We start from the raw sequence: 6,000 nt of genomic DNA on the forward strand, positions 1-6,000 counted from the left end.
TTCCAGTATGTATGCTGTCTTCTTATACCTGCTCTTAGCTCATCTATGTGCTGGCTTTAATGGAGATTAAAAGAGACTCTGGCTTTAATGGGGAGATTTCTAGCTAAGCGGTCCCACTCCTACAAGTGCATACACGTCACAGCTAACGCCCCTCTGGCAGCCTGAAAGCAAGTGGGGACCACGTGGCACAGGCTCCTGCCGAAGATGGGGAACCTGCCACCTGGCTGGTCCACACGCAGCCAGGGCTGCTGGGCACGGAGCTTTACGGATCGTAATGTGATGTGTATCCTCTACTTCCGGCTCATCGCTCCTGGTTAAATGCCGGCCCTAAGCTTGCCACCAAGGGTCTGAGTTTGTCACTCAATGTGTGTCATCTTCCCGAGCCCAAGCTGGATGCCAGCAGCTGGGGTGGGCACGACTTCGTGGTCCCACAGGGTTAGCAGGACTTGAAGGGGCTTTTTCCCGATTGGAAAATTTCACACATTTACCAACGTGGAGAGAATAGTACCAAAGAGCCCCAAGTCCCCATCATCTGGCCTCAGCAACGATCAACTCATGGCAAACTTGTTTCAGCTGTATCTTTGCCTCCATTTGAAGCAAATACCAGACAACATATCCTGAGATTCATTTTAAAAAAAATTTTATTGAAGCATAGTTGATTTACAATGTTGTGTTAATTTCTACCATACAGCAAAGTGACTCAGTTATACATATATATTTTTTCATATTCTTTTCCATTATGATTTATCACAGGATATTGAGTATAGTTCCCTGTGCTATACAGTACGATCTTGTGGTTTATCCATCCTTTATATAATAGTTTGCATTGAGATTCATTTTCAATTGCCACTCTTTCCAAAGGTTACAAATGAGAGAATGAGAGACATTTGTAAGAACAGGACTTCTAACCACTTGGGAGGACAAACACCCCAGATCCTACAGTTTATGATCTTTGGACACATATTCTCCAAGTGACTACTCACCCCCATGTCAGAGCTTTCTAGGCTGTCTGTTTATGATAAATAAGGATGTGTATATAGATGTATGTTTATACAATATATTTCATCGTGTTCAGAGAGTATCTGTCAAATGGGGAGATGTTGGTCAAAGGATACAAATTTTCAGTTATAAGGTGAATAAGTGCTGGGGATCTGAGGTACAGCTTGGTGCCTATAGTTAACAATACTGTATTACATACTTGAAAGTTGCTAAGACAGTAGAGATTGAATGTTCTCACCCTAACAACAAAATGGTAATCATGTGAGGTGAAAACAACAAAATGGTAATCATGTGAGGTGAAGGATGTATTAACGACCTTATTGTGTAAACATTTTGCAATATATACATGTATCAAATCATTGCCTTGTACATCTTAAACTTATACAATGATATATGTCAATTACATCTTCATAAACCTTGGGGGAAAGGAAAGAATCTGTCTATTCTTATTCTACTAAGGAATTTTTTTCTTAATCAAGGGAATGGTGTTGGATTTTGTCAAATGACATTTTCTTGTATCTATTGAGATAATCGTTTTCTCCTTTGACTTTTTAATATGACATATTAACAGATGCTGTAGAGTGAACTATCCTTGCAGTTTTAGGATGAACTTCACGTGGTCATTTAAAGATATGCTGAGTTCTGCTTGGTAACATTTCATTTAGGATTTTGGCAGGATATAAGAGACTGGTTCTAGTTTTCATTTTTAACCTATCTCTGTAGAATTTTGGTAACAATGTTGAATTGGATTCATAAATATAAATTAAATCTTTTAATGTTCTAGAACAGCTTAAATAGTACCTGCACTTTCTCCTCCTTCAAAGTTTGAACGAATTCTCCCATGAAGCCATTTGGGCCTGGAACTTTTTTTGGGGCGGGTAGTTTTAATGATGTTCTCAATTTCTGACAAATGGTAGATGTAAATGGGGAAAGAACCTGGCCCTGGCAACCCTGGAATCCAAGAGTAGCCCATGCTCTTCCCTCTACCTCTCCTCCAGCTTCTCCACCTGGGAGTGTCCACTCAAGGGATGTCAGCCCTGTGAACCCTCCATGCCGTGTCCCTCCAGCACAGTGTCCTCTCCTACGAGTCCCCATCACATGCCACGTGACTCCCTCCAACACCTCCTTTGTGAAATAACCCATCCACGCTCCGGACACTGCAAGTCCAATACACAGGTAGGGATGAATCTGACAACATGGGTGGGTAGTGGAAGTGTTCTAAAATTGAACAAGATTTGGCCATCACTGTCTCAGTTTTTCTTTTAATTGCGGTTTAAAAATAACCTAAAATTTACCATCTTAACCTTTTTGAAGTTCAGAGTTCAGTAGTGTTAAGTATATTCACATTGCTGTGAAACAGCTCTCCAAACTTTTCATCCTGTAAATCTGAAACTCTGTCTCCATTAACCACTAACTCCCCCTCCCCACTCCCCCAACCCCTGACACCCACCAACTACTTTCAGTCTCTATGGTTTTGACTGCTCTACGGATCTCATATAGGTGGAATCATATGGTATTTTTGTGTGTGTGTGTGTGATTGACTTATTTCACTGAGCATCATGTCCTCAAGGTCCATCCATGTTGTAGCATGATAGGACTGCCTTCTTTTTAAAGGCTGAATAATGTTCCAGTGTTTGTATACAATGTATATTCCATCGCAGGGAAATTGTTGGGGTTCTCACACTTGGCCGTGGTCAGGCCCAGACATGATTCTCTTCAGATTATTGGATCACAGGGCTGGTGAAGCCTTGGTGGGAACTGGCTCCACTGGTGATGCCCACCGGTCCTCATCTTAGGACATTCATTCAACAATTGCCCAATCTTCATCATCCCCATCATCATCACCACCAATGCCACCAGCATCCCACATAGGCGTGCATCATTTAGGCAGCAGCCATACCTTGATCTTCCCAGAGGCTGTCGGGAAGGCAGGCCAGGAGTGATGCTCTTTTTGCAGATGAGAAAAATTAAGCTTATAGGTATTCTCACTTAGCGAGCAGAATTCTAAATACAGAACTCTTTCCACCACACGGAAGTTTCCTCTCCATGAATATTTTAAAAATGGCTGACATACAGTGACCCACCCTGGAAGAACGGAGCTGAAAGGAGCAATTTGAAGTGAGAGAGCGGCATGGACGTATATACACTACCAAATGCAAAATAGATAGCTAGTGGGAAGCAGCCGCATAGCACAGGGAGATCAGCTCGGTGCTTTGTATCCACCTAGAGGGGTGGGATAGGGAGGGTGGGAGGGAGACACAAGAGGGAGGAGATATGGGGATATATGTATATGTATAGCTGATTCACTTTGTTATTCAGCAGAAACTAACACACCATTGTAAAGCAATTATACTCCAATAAAGATGTTAAAAAAAAGAAAAGAAATGTTAAATCATTGTATATAAAGGTGCTGCTTTCTGTTTGGAGAAGCCACAAACCTGGAATGTGTCCAAATAAGAGACAATGGGGAAAGTGTTAAGCCAGTGAGTGGAGTACTTTGCAATTAAGAGAAACAAGTCCCATGATGCCTCTGGGGAGATACAGAAATGTATTTCCTAACCAAGCAAAACTAAGTGGAACCCAAGTTTATAAATGACCACTGACCTCTGCTACATGAAAACCAGTTACCCTATGTCGGTCAACTGCTCATGTGCGCTCACATCCATCTCTACCCTTCTCTTGCCCTGCAGCTTTGCATTCGGCCAATGGTCAGCAGTGGTGCAGCACGGAAGCAGAAGCGAGGCAGAGAGAAGCCAGCATGTTTCTCCTTCTCCGCTCCCTGTGACATCTCTGCCAGCGGGAGGGGGCTCAGCTCCCCTTTTTCCTCTGGGTCCCAGCTCCTACCAGGAAGGCTCCTCCACGATTCTATCTCCTGTCAGGCAGGGCCAGCTCCTGGGTACCACTGAATACTCAGTGCCTCCCTTTGCCCTATAGGAATGACAGTGGCTTCCCGCTGGGCTAATCAGTGCTTTACCTCACTGTCAACTTTTCCCCTCCCAACTGCCCCATCACCTGAGTAACCAATTGCCTGAATTAAGTTCCATCTGAGTAGTTGATGTTTTCCCGGCTGCAGACGGATACCTACACTGATAGATAAAAATGAGGGTTTTTTTTCAGATAATAAAAATTATTTGTGCTCATTGTACAAAATATGGAAAATCCAGAAACATATATAAATAAAATAAAATCTGCTATAGTTCTACCATCTAAACTCAACCACTGTTACCATTCCCCACTTTTTTGAATATATGAGATTGGATCGTATATAATCTTTTAAACTTTTTTTTTGTTTTTTTTGTTTTTTTAAAATTATTTATTTATTTATTTATTTATTTATTTATTTTTGGCTGTGTTGGGTCTTCGTTTCTGTGCGAGGGCTTCCTCTAGCTGCGGCAAGTGGGGGCCACTCTTCATCGCGGTGCGCGGGCCTCACTATCGTGGCCTTTCGTTGCGGAGCACAGGCTCCAGACGCACAGGCTCAGTAGTTGTGGCTCATGGGCCTAGTTGCTCTGCTGCATGTGGGATCTTCCCAGACCAGGGCTCGAACCCGTGTCCCCTGCATTGGCAGGCAGATTCTCAACCACTGCGCCACCAGGGAAGCCCTAAACTTTTTTTTTTAAATTTTTGTCTGTGTTGGGTGTTTGTTGCTGCACGTGGGCTTTCTCTAGTTGTGGCGAGCGGGGCCTACTCTTGATCGCGGTGCACAGGCTTCTCATTGCGGTGGCTTCTCTTGCTGCGGAGCACGGGCTCTAGGCGTGCAGGCTCAGTAGTTGTGGCGCACGGGCTTAGCTGCTCCGCAACTTAAGGAAAGGTACAATTCTTGCACACCTGGGTTTACAGACTAGCATTTGAATCCACTACAAACAAGAGAATAATGGCCTTAGATGGAATGGAGAGGGGGAAAAAAACACTTAGAACGCTGTGAAGAAAGGTCTAGTGTTGGAGGGAAACAACCCTCCCACTGCCTTGGAATTGCCCATCTGGGGACCAGCAGGGTCCGTAAATAGCAACCAGCACAACCCTGTCACTTCACAGCCCAGAAAGCGGAGCCGAGAGGGGAGAAATACCTTGCTGAGGTCCCTTGTTTGAGCAGGAGGCAAGAGCGGCCCACGGGTCTCTCTGCTGCACTGGCTGGGGCGAGGGTTTGCTGCAAACACTCAAATTGCTTCTTAATTAGAGTCTCCTGCTTAAGCAGCCGCTTCCTGAGCAGACTGTGCTCCCCACCTGGAAATCTCAGTCAACACCATCTTCTCTAAACTGGTGCGACCTCCCTCTTCCCATCTCATCTCACCTCTCTGCACTGGGATTTGCTTCCTGGTTTTGCCTGGTGGGTAGGACAGCTGGGTAGGTGATAGGTCGTGCAGGCATCCTTCAGAGAGGGAGCAGCTATTCTCACCATCACCCCTGCTCCCGGGACTTGAGAGCACTTGGCAACCTCACCACGAGGGGCAGGACCTGAGAACAGGCAGACTGGCCTCAATCCTGGGTTTGCCACTAACCCCCGTGTGCTCTTGAGCAAACGTCTGTCCCTCTCTGGGCCTCAGGGGCCACTTAAGGTGTCCCCCAAATTAGGGTTACCAGGTTTAGCAAATAAATATGCAAGATGCTCATTCACATTTGAATTTCAGTAAACAGCAAAGAGTTTTTTTAAGTGCATCCATGCAATATGGGACATACTTATACAAAAATTTTTTGGTTGTTTATCTGAAATTCAAATTTAACTAGGTATCTTGTATTTTATCTGAGAACTCTACTCCAGATGAAAAATTCTGTTCCATTCTGCTCTCTGGAGGCAGCCTGATGCAGCACTCAGAGCAGAGACTGGGGGTAATGCAGGCCTGGGTGTAAAGCCCATATCTGCCACCCATTCCTGTGTGATCTTGGGCAAGTCACTTCACTTCTCTGAGTCTCGGTTTTCTGAATTATAAAATGGACAGGTTAATCCCTGGTTGGTTCTCTCTCAGGACTGATGTCAGCACATAAATTAAAGGACATTAATTA

Source organism: Balaenoptera musculus, chromosome 11, assembly GCF_009873245.2.
Source record: "Balaenoptera musculus isolate JJ_BM4_2016_0621 chromosome 11, mBalMus1.pri.v3, whole genome shotgun sequence".
Lineage (NCBI taxonomy): Eukaryota > Metazoa > Chordata > Mammalia > Artiodactyla > Balaenopteridae > Balaenoptera > Balaenoptera musculus.